At 46.3% G+C, this 13011-nt stretch overlaps 1 protein-coding gene across 2 annotated transcripts in view; it reads left to right on the forward strand.

Moving 5' to 3' along the window:
- The window catches only part of SCAPER (S-phase cyclin A associated protein in the ER), a 410821-nt gene that overhangs the window by 391176 nt on the left and 6634 nt on the right, over positions 1 to 13011 (forward strand). The gene's annotated exons all lie outside the window — the stretch shown is intronic.

Consider the following 13011-nt stretch of genomic DNA (forward strand, 5'->3'; position numbering starts at 1 on the left):
GCTGCAACTGAGACCCAGCACAGCCAAATAAATTATTTTTTAAATGTCGTCTTTATTATGCAGACCCCAGGTTTACTTGACTCTCAGCTATGAGAGGGGATGTCTTTCGGATATTTGCTTGTCAAGTTGGTGGCATTGTCACAGAAAGTCTTTTGGATATGTGTGTTCCACTCTGAAACCATACACTGTAGGAAAATCTATACTTAAAGACCCCCAAATCACCATGTCATTCATTGTAATAGCAAGTTTCGGGGGGAGAGGGGGTTAAAATATTTTTCTTAAGTTTCTTCATGTGTATATAGTTCCTTTGGGATCGTGCACCTTGGGTCTGCATATCTCATCAAAGAACCCAGTGTGTAGGAGTTCTGTCATGGTAGCCATGAGCTGGCCTCTGCTTTAAGGCACTGGCAGTGTGTGTTTATAGCATGATGAGAGGATTGTGGGCTCTGGAGCCAGGTGACCTATGTTCTGGTCACAGCTATCCCCCTTACCAGCTCTGTGATCCTGGTCAAAACCCTTAGCTTCCTGGTGCCAGTTTCTTTAAATCAGGATAACACTGGTAACACCTCAGAGGGTTGTTATGCAGATTAAATTAGGTCATGAGCATAGTGTAAAATTAGTACCTTCCCTGGGCCTGAACAAAGGTTAATTGTGACATGATTGAAATGTCTGCCTTCCACATTCCCTGCTCTTAATGGGAAGATCCTTGGAGTATCCACTCGGTCAGCTCTGACACTTGATACCACCTCAGACAGGCCATCTCTGCTGTCAGAGCCTGTGTTCCCGTCTGTTGAGAAAACTAAAGAGAACTCTGTGTGTCTTCATGGACCCAGAGGATGTAGAAGCCTGAGGAGGACCTCCTGTAGGGCTCTCAGCTGCCACTCGACGCGCTGCCCCAGCACAGCTGCCAAGGGAGGTCTGGGCGGGTCAGTGTGGCCCTGTCCAGCTGCCAGCTCCCCTCCCCAAGGGACATGCGTGGTTCAGCCAGACATACCTGACAGGTAATAAACATAGGCTTGTCTGGAAGGCAGTGGAGGAGAATCTCTGCTCACCATTTGGGGCTGCAGAAATAGGAGGAAGGGAGACCTCACACCCAAATAACTCTCTTCTATATGGGCAACTGCTAAACTGAAAACACACCACAGAAATAACTCAGAGGTGCCCTGAGATGGTGTTAGGAAAAGAAACTGGAAAATGCCTCACATGAATCAATGTGAGCATTTAATGGACCTTAATTGGAACCTTATCCTACTGTACTTAGAACAGAGAGATGAAAGCAAAAGAAATCTGAGAGACCATTTATTTCACTTGACAAAGCAGTAAACTAAAACTACAAAAAGATTTGACTACTGTTATATTTTTTATGATTAAATAAAATTGTCATAGACTGGTGCTGGCGAGCCCATAAGTGCTCCGTGGAATGCATCCATGCTCTTTGGCTGCTGCTGGGATGTGATCAGAAAATCTATCAGGCTGTACTCTGCATTTATTAACTCTGCTATTCTCACACCACCCAAAGGCTCTGTAGTGAGCAAGGCTTGACCCAAGTTCAAAATCAGAATAGTTGAGAATATGAGGAGAGCATATTTTGTGTGAAGACTTTTCATTCATTCTTAAGAAAAAAATATATTCTAAGCTATTTTCACCATATTTAAATGTAGTGTCTGTGCAAGTATAATCACCAAAAGGTGCTCATGTGTGTGAAACCTTGTAACACAGGCTTATATTATTTCTGCAAGTTCACAGGCCTTCAGAGATCATCTAGTCCAGCTCCCCTCATTGCCAGACAAGAGAAGGACTTGCTCAAGTCCCTAGAGCCAGGCCTCCTGACACAAGATCTAGGACTTTTTGTGACCAGTCTTCTCCCTCCTCTCCCCACCCCCTACCTTTTGGTAGGTGCGACATAGATACTTCAAGTAAAAAAAAAAAAAATCCAAAATAAAGAGTTCCCTCAAATGTATGACAGTATGGTGGGTCTGTATCATTTCCAAGGTCTGTGCTCTTTAGACAAAGTTTTTTCTCAAACATAAATTAAAATGAAAAGAGCACTTACGGGTATAGTCCTTGACAAATTATAGAATCCATGACTTTTAGGGTTAGCCAAGTGTTTAAGAGAATCTAGGCCAACCTTCTTGTGCTGCAAGATGTGTTTGAAGGGAATTTAGAACATGCTTCCTTTAAAAGGTAACTCTTCTCACAAAATAGACAACATGAAAGAAGGAAAAAGAAGCTCTAACATGGAACAGAGGCTAGAGGTGACTTGTTCTTGGGGAAATGCCAGTATCATGAGCTTTGTGTCCATATGAGCATTCATCATTCTTTCCTTCTCTCAGTGACCAGCTTTTACTAAATGCTCACTCCATCTCAAACCAAGTGCTGGAGGATGCAGAAATGAGTAGAGCCCCGATCTTGTCCTTGTGGAACCCAGAGCCTAGGGGCAGTGCTGTCGGTGCTGAGGCTCATTCCTTCCTTCTACAGACATTTAACAAGTGCCTGTGATGGTCCAGCGACTGTTCTAGCCACCCAGGAGACCAAGAGAAACAAAATAGACTAAGTCCCTGCTCTCTGGTTGCTGACACTCTGGGAGGAAAGGGAGAGATGATCAATAAGCAAACCTGGATGGGTGCCTGAGCTTCATTTAGAAATATTTCACAGTGGAGGTGGTGCTTAAGCTGCTATCTGGAGGTGGAATAGATACTTACCAGGTAGCAAGGTAGGAAAGACATTCTGGGCCTAGGAAAGACCATGAGCAAAGGTGTGTGTGCACGCTTAGTCACTCAGTCGTGTCCAACCCTTTGTGAACCCATGGACTATAGCCCGCCAGACTCCTCTCTCCACAGGTTTCTCCAGGCAAGAATACTGGAGTGGGTAGCCATTCCCTTCACCAGGGGATCTTACTGAGATGTAAAATGGCCTGGCAGTTTTAGGGAACGGTAAGCTGTTCCTTCTGTCTGTAGGTTAGGAGGTAGTGGAGAGAATACAAGTTAAGGGTGAAGAAGCTGCCTGGGCCAAGGTCATGAAGAGACCTACGTGCAGTTGGTAGGTCTTAGGGATTTTTCTCTCAGAGATGATGAGGCACCCCTAACGTTACTAGCAGGAGGAGGAGATGTTCAAGCTGTGTCTGAAAGTCCACTCAGGATGTAGAGAATGGGGAGACAGGCCTCAGGACTTCTGCAGTGGAGCCCCAGGATGGGAGCTGGTGTCCCTGGTTATGTAGCATTGCTCATCCCCACAGGAGCAGGGTGGTGTCTGAGGGGGGGCACCTTCCCAGAAGCCTTCTTTGCACCCCTCTGCCAGCAGTACTCAGCAAGCAGCTTGTCACCCATAGGAAGCAGGGGGCACACGTCAGGGGCCTTGTCACCCAGGTTCCCTGGAGGGACACTGCAGGACAGCCACCCCCGCTCACTGCATGAGGAAAGCCCTCGTTTCTGTAGGATCACCTGGTTTCCAGAGCCTCTGCAAGGCCCAGCCCCTAGATACTGGCTTTAACCTCTCCTCCTGCCCCTGACTGCTTCTCTGCCTCCTTTCCTTCTTCCCTCTCTCTCTTTCCTCCTCGACCCTCGGCTGGCACTAGACAGCAATGAATCCCTGGGACCACCAGGAAGAAGGCTAGTGCTCCAAGGGCCTGCCTCCCACACCGTCTGCCAAGATCTCTGCACTTAATCTCAGCCTCGAAATCTATCTTACAGCAGAAGCAAGTTTGGGAAGAGAGGAATGTGTTTGCAGCACTAGCCAAGGGAATCTTTGTGTTTCTCTGCCCCGAATTTGGTTTGATTATGTATGTGGACAGACTCTTCAAATTTTTCTCATGTCATATTTAAATAAAGCCATTTCAGTGCCCAGCCTACTCTACCCCCAAGGCATCAGATCAGAGAAACAAGGTGTGTGGGTGGGGGTGTTTGGGACATACCTTTTTCTTTATATGATTCATAGAGGTCACTGGCCTCAAGGCCCCCTGCTATCATATCTTTCCTCTCCTGGGCTTGGGCGTCAGGTGTGATGGGACTTGTCAGAGAGCACTGTGGACAGAGAGGCTTGGCCTCTGCCCTGGCCCGGCCACTAGGACTGCTGCCCCCTGCACTCCAGCCTTGTAGCAGGACCAGTTTCACAGGGAGGAATGCAACAACTACTTTGTTTCTGCTCTGCTAGAAAAATATTCTTTGTTACAATGATTTACAGGCCCTCTCCTGCTGTCTCTTATAATGAATTTAGATGTCTAGACACCTATTTTTTGCCCCTTTGTTGAGGACATCTTGTCTCTGACAAGAAAAGGGAAAAAGCAAAACAAGAATTCCTAGGCATAAAGAATTCTCCTTGGTGAGTTTTAACTATTTGTGTCCATTGCTGTCTGATCTCGTACTCCATTCACCCTACCAGCCTGGCTGATGGAGGTGGTTTGGCCTGGGGCTTGACAGACCAGCTCACAAGTCTTGCTGTCCCTACCCATGCCCCACCTGCCCCTGCTCTCCAGACTTTTGTGCCCAGAGGCTGTTGGAGTCGATGGGGTGCTGCATGAGGGACTGAGTCAGCTGTTCTTGTTAAGTCCAAAGATAGCGACTCTGAGGACCTTGAAAGCCCTGGGAAGAGTAGGCCCAGGGCTCTGGTGTGGTGGTGGGTATGGATAGGCCCCTGGAGTCAGGTTTTGACACCAAAGCTCAGTCCTCATTCATTCATTCCCCAGCTGGTTATAGAGCACCTGTGATTTGTCAGGCACAGTACTAGGCACTCTGCCACACACCGGGGACACAGCAGTGAATAAAAAGGACATAACCCCTGTTCCCACAGTGTTGAAAACTGGAGACTCACTCAGCCTGTCTTTGCCTGAACAACTGCTCATGCTTCTGGAGCCAGACAGGCCATATGTGTGTTTCTGTCTTCTGGTCCATGGCAGACATGGGACTGAGCTTCCAGCGACCTAAGCAGTTAGCAGCTTGCCAGAGGGCATTCTGAGGGGGGGAAAAAAAAGAAAAAACATAAAAATAAAATGCAAAGCCCTCTCCTAAATAAGGGAGAAATTTAAGATCACTGTTAGATCTTAGCAAAATTAGCAGGATTCACAGAGTATAAAGTAGATAAGACAGAAAGTGACCACTTTCTATTTTGTTTCCTTGAATGTAGGTGAATTCTGGAGAGATGGAGATTTTGCTATAGGACACCATGGTTGTATCTAAGATGCTTGGAGGGATAGTTGAATGGATGGATTTAGAAAGGGGCCAAGAAACTGCCCCACAGAACCTTTTTCTAGTTTATTTCTGTTATTTAGTGTTATGGTTTTGGTATGGTCAGGGAGAGAGCTGTTCCCATATAAGTGAATTTTGCAGAGGACTAAACTTACCTTTAAAACAAAATATTTATTTAACATTAACTACTCGTGTTCATTTTTAAAATTTTAGTCTCTTATTTCTTAAACTTAAATCATACTTAATATATATTTTTGATGCCTTAAGAAATGAATACCTACTATAGTATCAAGTACATGAGCATTATCATGTATGTGAAGCAAATTTTTTAAGTATAGAGTACTAAGAGAAGGTCATGGGTTATAATATGTGTTACTATAGTATAGTAATGTCACTCAAGGCCAACCATTTATACTAAATGATTCCAGGAAACTTTCTCAATTCTTACTTCTTCTTGAAATAATTTTAATTCCCACCCCCTCACTTATTAGTGTCAGCCGGTGCTTCTTTCTGTCTCCAGCAGTCTCCTAATTTGCTGATTCCAATCCACTTTTGTTAGACTTGCTTCTGAAATGTGAATTGATAGGCTGAGTTGGAGCTTGCAGAACTTAGCTATAAATAATTGACGTGGGTTTTGTGGACAGACTGGGCACTCTGTGAGGGCAGGGGTGTCTCTGACTCATTCACTGCCCCGCTCCCCAGCCTTGCATAGCGCTTGGCCAAAGTGGATGCTCAGCAGAGTTTTGATGAATGAACTGGTTTCCCTGCTCAGCAGCCTGCTTGCTCACTTCCTGGTTCTTGGTTGCATTCCAGATGGTCACAGTTGGAGGAAGGGGGCCTTCTGGGTGAGGAGAATCAGGCTGTTTTCCATTTACATAACATGATAGAGTCCCCAGAGGCCTTCCTAGCTGCTCTCCTTGGGATCTTTGAAGTGACTACGGCAGTTGTCATTTCACAGATTTGAAAAACGCAGACTGCCCAGGCCAACTGCATTTCTAGACCAGATGCTTACCAGACTCAGTAGCTTACCTCCACTTTCCTTTTTTTTCCTTCCTGAAATTTAACTGTTGGGAAAAACTCTTCAGGTCATACCAAGGATTAGCATTATAAATACATCATAGGTGATAGTGGTTGTTTCAAAAACGAGGCCTGGTCTGCAGGCACGCAAAATCCAGAAGGCAGCTAATTACATCACCATCACAAGAGGGTCCTCATTTAGAAGTCACATGTTCCAACAGTTCACTCCTGAGAATCTAGCCCCATCACCAACCGTTCCTCTCTTTCAAGTTCTTATGTCTGATAGTTTGAGACAAACCCTTGGCACAGCCTAGCACATAGCCAAGAACTGGCTATTTGATACCTAGCTAAGCAGAATATAGGTTTTTGAAGAAAGGTCTTTTGTGTTGGTTTAATCTGTGTATGTCAGTTGGTTTAGTCTGTTTAGAATGGCAGTATGTCATCCTCCTCTTCATCTGGGCTGGCAAAGTTGTGTGAGGAGCTGGCTGGCAGCCAGTCATTGGAACAAGCTCAGGGCTTGGCGACAGAGAGCCCCTCTGCCAAGGAAGGGGCAGCCCCCTGGGTTCGATAGCCCTGGACAGGCCTGAGAGGCGAGAGAGAAGCCAGCTCTCAGAGTCAGAAGAGTTTTCCAGGCCCAGCTCCATAAATGACTGGCCAGTGGACCTATAACAAGTCTCTCAAACTTTCTGAGTTTCAGAGCTCTTCTTATAAAAGAGTATAGCCATCTGTGTCTGCCCCCCTCAAGGGTGTTGAGAGCCTGAGATGATGTAGATAGAGGGGCTTCCTAGACTACTGAGTACCGTCTCCGCCAGTGACAGGCTTTCTGCTGCATTGGATGTTGCTGAGGTTCTGGCATGCTGCAGTCCATGGGGTCGCAAAGAATCGGACATGACTTAGTGAATGAACAAGAAGCCACAACTGGCAGTTTTGTTGCCTAGACAATTTTGGATTCCTTCACATCAAGTGAGAGACCAGTGTCACCCCACTACCCACAAAGGAGGAGGATTTTTTTTCCCTTTCCTTATAACCAGGCCAGGGAGCCCCATGTGGGATGCTGAGAGTCTCAAGCCCACTTTCCTTCTAGGGGAGCAGACGAATGATCACAGAATCCATTCTTTAGGGATGTCTTAGTTCAGGCTGCAGTAACAAAGTTGCATAGACTGGGTAGCTTGTAAAACAATAGGAATTTGTTTCTCATTGTTCTGGAGGCTAGAAGTCCAAGATCAGGGTTCTGGGGAGGGCCCTCTTCCAAGTTACAGACCACCAGCTTTTCATCATATCCTCACAAGGCAGAAAGAGGACTAGAGGGCTCTCTGGGGTCTCTTTTATGAAGGTATTAATCTCATTCACAAGGGCTTCACCCTCATGATCTAATCACCTCCTGAAGGCCCCATCTCCTGATGCCATCACATGAGGATTAGGATTTCAACATAAGAATTGAGGGGGGGCACACAAACCTTCAATCTATGGCAAGGGACTAGCTGAGCAGACCTAAGATGTTGTGAACTGGAGACCTGCTTCAGAAAATGGCATCTGTACCCCATGAGAAGAGATCTTGGTATGATTCTCCCCCAAGGCAAGGTACAGAAGAATGTGTTAACTAGGGACCCTGTGTCACTTTGGTTCATTCATTCCAGTAACTCTGAGGTACCCAGCCCTCTAGCAGAGCAGGGGAGGACAGAAAAGGAAACAGTTCCTGCCCTTCTGGAACTAGGAATTAAGCTGCTCACACAATTTACAATATAAGAGCTGCTGCCTTGTCTTTGCATTGAAAAGCAGAGGCAATCTCTGGCCGTGCTGCCTGGGAAGGCTTCCTGGGCTTAAGGATTTCCTTAAGTGCTTGGAGGGAAGCTCCTCCTGGGTCTGAATCAGGAGCCCACAACACCAGCCTTATTAGCTCTGGCCCTTCCTGCTGTTTTCAGATTGACAGATCTGGCACAACAGCCCCAACACACACACAGACTAAGCTTAAGACTGTTTCTCTGTACCACTTACCTGTGTTTCTTGGATCGTGCTTATGCTAGGATTTTCTTTTCAGAGCTGTCAGAATGCACTTCCTACCCCGCCACCACAAGATCCTGGCTGGCATCCCCAGCCTGTTTGCACAGCTCTCTCCTGTGGAGGCAGGGCCAGGGAGAGGCCGCGGCATGGCTTCCCAGGTGGCATGAAGCTTTCTGATGAGTCCCAGGCAGAGCAGGGCCCGCTGCTGCCAGGCGCCCTGTTCTGATGAGCAGCCCTTACAGAGAGGCGGGGGCAGGATGACAGAAAGCACTCATTAGGCCTCACACACTGGGAGGGGACTTCTGGTTCTGCGAGTGTAGGGAAGCCAGATCCGGCAGGAGGAGACTCGGGGCAGCAGAACTGGTGAGCTAACCAAAGGCTCCTAAATGCCTTTTACATTGTGATCACAGACGCGGTTTTCTTTGATCCTCTAAACCCTGAAGGCTGCCATCTGCCTCTGTTTCACTGAAAGAACACTGTGGCTCAAACCACTTAACCAACCAGAGCCAGGGCTACTTAACACCAAGCTCCCTTGAGCCTGCAGATTCATGCTTGTGGCCTCTGAGAGACAACTGGCCCAGGCACTTCTAAAATACATCAGGTTAGTGAGGGTAGCCTGCTAATGATACTTCATGCTGGCCAGGGATGACAAGGAATCGGACCTGAGCTGTGGATTGAATTGTATTCCCCCAGAATTCATATGTTGAGCCCTAACCCCCAGTGTGACATTCCTTGGAGATAGGACTTTTAAGAGTTAATTAAGGTCAAATGAGGTCACAAGGGTGGGTCCTAATGTAATAGGATTGGTGGCCTCACGCACACTCACTAAGGCCACATAAGGACACAGTGAGGTGTCAGTGTGCAAACCAGGAAGAGAGCCCCCACCAAAACCCCGCCTGCAGCACTCTGATCTCAAACTTCCGGGCTTCTGAACTGTGCGAAAACAAATTCCTGTCATTTAAGCCACCTAGTCTAAGGTAGTCTGTGATGGCAGCCTGAGCAGACAAAGACGGGCTGGCACTGAATCTAGGTTGTTTCTTCTCTCCACGTGAAATTCCTCCACCTACAGTTCTAGGCGCTCAGATCTGATCTAACCTTGAAGGTCCAACCCACCTGCTCAGTGCAGCCTTCCTCACCTTAGTAAGGAGTAATCTCTCCCTCCCATGGGATCCCCCAGTACCTTATCCTTCCCTCTCTGATGACCCAGGCCCCTTTGTATTATTGTCCTTTGTGGTGAGGCTTGACTCCTCTCCATATCCCCTTCAGCATTTGGCACAGGAAGTATTCAGTAAATGGCCACTGAATTTAGAGCTCTCTTCTGGCTTCCTCAATTGGGGCACCCAGTTATATACTTCACTTGGTAAGAAATGCAAAGATTGGAGCCAGAAGGCTTAGTGGGTGTCCAGGGATCAGCAGATGAAAGAATCAACATGTCCCACTTGTCTACTCCAGATTCCTTTTATTTTTATTTTTTTCCCAGATGTCTTTTTAGTGCCGGTATTCAGATCCTCCTGGCCCTCTTTCCAAGGCTATAGCACACATTGGCAGCATGCAACTCTCCTTTTCCAAAAAGCCCCTTCTTCCCAGAATTGTTGATAGTTCCAAAAAGAAAAGGAAGTGAGGGTCTCTCACCCACTTCCTCTCTTACCCTCTCCCTATTCCTTCTCCCAACCCCTTGCCAGTGAAGAAAAAAGGTAGTGAGTGCCAGGGCATACAGGTAAAAGGTGCCTTTCTTCAGTGACCATGGAACTACTCCTGCTGGCCGTTGCTTAGAAGCCCAAAGGAGAATTCTCTCCAGAGGATGACCAAGAATGGGTCCAAGAAGGTCTTGAAGTGCTGTCTCATGTTCTGATACAGTCAAGTAGTTTCAGTGTGACTTGTCTTAAATTCAAAATGCGGGAATCTAATTCTCAGTGAGAAAGAGTATATTAAAGACCCAGAACTCTTGGTCGTGTTCTTTTTCTTTATTTGAGTGCTACTGGCTCAGACAGTAGACAGTCTGCCTGCAATGCAGGAGATGTGCTTCCATCCCTGAGTTGGGAAGATCTCCTGGAGAAGAGCTACCCACTCCCGTATTCTTGCCTGGAAAATTTCATGGGCAGAGGAGTCTGGCAAACTATAGTCCATGGGGTCACAAAGAGTCAGACATGACTGAGCGACTCACACTAACACAGGTATGTTCACTTTGTGAAAAATCAGGCTTTTAACTTAAAGGGGATATACGTTATGCTTCATTGAAAAGTATACTTAAAAAAAAAAATTAAAACCCCAAACAACTGAACAGTTTGCTTAGGTCACACAACTAGTTGGTGACTAGAGTAAAGGCCAGAACTCAGATCTCCTAGCTCTGTAGTTAGTATGTATTTTAGAATCACACCCAGGAGCAAGAGGCAAGTTCAATTTCAGTCACTTTTGATCTGAAAGTGAAAGTGAAAGTCAAGTCGCTCAGTCATGTCCAACTCTTTGCAACCCTGGTAGACTGTTCCTCCGTCCATGGGATTTTCCAGGCAAGAATATTGGAGTGGGTTGCTATTTCCTTCACCAGGAGATCTTCCCGATCCAGGGATTGAACCTGGGTCTCCCGCATTGTAGGCAGACACTTTACCGTCCGAGCCACCAGGGAAGTCCTTTTTGATCTGAAGTTGCTAGAAGTTCTCTTGGTTTCCTTGGAGTCCTAGTCTGCATCTGAAAATGGACAAAATGTTTCAGAGGAGGTTTCTCATTACTACTGAGGCCACACCAGCTCCCTACCTGTTGTCTGATGACTATGGCCTCTAAAGAAATCTACAGGCCGGTCACATCCTTCCTTGGTTCAGTGGTTGGGAAAGGGGGCTCTGTGAAAATACTTTTTATGTTTGTGTTGACCTGTATGCCCTGAAAGAAAGGGCAGGTGGCCTGGCCAGGCTCAGGGTGGTGCCACCTTAGGCCTTTGTCCGGACAAAGGTGACAAATCAGTTACTGATTTAGTTGCAACTCCAAGAGGAAGGTATATAGAGAGACATACTGACATCATATGGTAGGAGATTTCTCTTACATATGTTTCTTTCATTCAGCAAGACGTTCATGTCCTGTGATGACTCCCTGTTAACTTTCTACTGATTTTGGACAGCTTAAGCCGTCCCAAGTGACATTTGACTCCCCCCTAAGGCCTGGGACTGAGTGACTGGATGAAATAAAACTGAGTCCTGCCCTCATCCCCTAACCTGTCAAAAGCCTCTCAGGCAACTCTCTCCTCATCCCCAAGGCCCTGAGCATTGAGGTCAGGCTGTTTGCATCCCCAGCCTTGCTTCCCTGCGCCTACAGGAAGTACCTAACCTAACTCAGCTGACTGTTCACCTGTGCGCGTGACAGCAAACTGCCACCCCTGTGCCCGAGCCCGCTGGCCTTACCCAGGAGTTGTCTCACCTGCTGAGCCTCGTGCTGTCTCCCCACAATGTCCGAAATGTGGTTTGAGGGACAGTGCTAACTAGATGTCCTCCTCTGGCTCACTGCCAAGCCAGGGGGGTAGCTCGCAGCACCCCTCGCAGACCCCTGACTGTAGTCTGGCTATGTCCTGTCTTGGGTGGTCCTATGGCTAGAACTCCTTACCCCCAGGCACCCAAACTGCCTACCTCCACTTGTGTCTTCTGCAGTCAGGGGACTTAAAGATAGTGGCCTCTGACAGGGCATCTCACTACCCTGCTGGTGACCTCTGTAAACTCACTTTTTCAACAGACAACTCATAGCCAGCTCTGTTCCCAGAGGGGACTGACCCCCAAGGGACTGACCCCCCCTCCCCAGTGAGGGTCAGGAGTCCAGGTGGAATAAGTTACGGTTAAGCTCTCATGTTCTGTGCTGATTTACCAGGAACCAGGAATCGCCATCTTTGAGTTTAACATTGTGCCTGTGCCAGCCAGACTGTCCAGTTTAATATCTTTTCAATTAGGGAGTCTTCCAGTAATAGCATTTTAACAGTGAAGTTCCAAAGAAAAAACTTGTTCTTAATTTTTGTCCAAAGAGGGGGAAAGAGGCTTCTAATAATGGTATCATTATAAATTCTAAAGTGATGATCATTTGGCTGTGCGACAAAATTTGTAGCTAATAATTAAAATAAAGATTTAAGTAAATGCTTTATCAATAAAGTGGATGATAGGGGCACATTTTTCTCAGCCAGTGTCAGGGATGGCAGCCTATAGCCATGTGCTGAATTGTCACACTGCAAGTCTTTAAAATTCCTGCTGGATTTGAAGGTATTAACAAGTCCCTATCAACATTCTCTAAAGGTTTTTGATGTCATTTTAGCTATTGAACTAAAATATGTGAACTATTACTTTGTTGATTTTGTTCTTAAACCAAACTGCATTATCATCTGAGAGTATGTTCTTAAAGTATTGTTAAAAGTACTTTGAAAACTTGTAAATCCCTATAATTTATGTTTCTCCTGCCTCTGCTGTTTCATTCTGTCCTTCTGGTTTTAATTTGAATGCAGTCCTGTCTGGGTGTGTACCTGTAAAATTGTGTTTTTCCAAGTACAATTTACAGTCTTGACCTTAGATTTTACAGTGTTCCTAACCTTCCATGAGCTTCCTCCTATACCAAGAAGTGGGGCTTTGGGTCACCCAGCTCTTTTATATTAGAACAGTCTAATCAAGGTTACTTGAAACAGATCTGATTTTGATGTTTCTTAGTTTATCATATAGGCCTAGGGAGTAAGTTCGGAGGGCTTCCCTGCAAGCCCATTAATTGCATTGCCCCATTTCTTAAAATGTACACAGTTGTAAACCTAGACTGCTTTAGGACAACAGTCTCGTTTATCTAAACAATTCTCCTTTTA

Source organism: Cervus canadensis, chromosome 17 (genome assembly GCF_019320065.1).
Source record: "Cervus canadensis isolate Bull #8, Minnesota chromosome 17, ASM1932006v1, whole genome shotgun sequence".
NCBI lineage: Eukaryota > Metazoa > Chordata > Mammalia > Artiodactyla > Cervidae > Cervus > Cervus canadensis.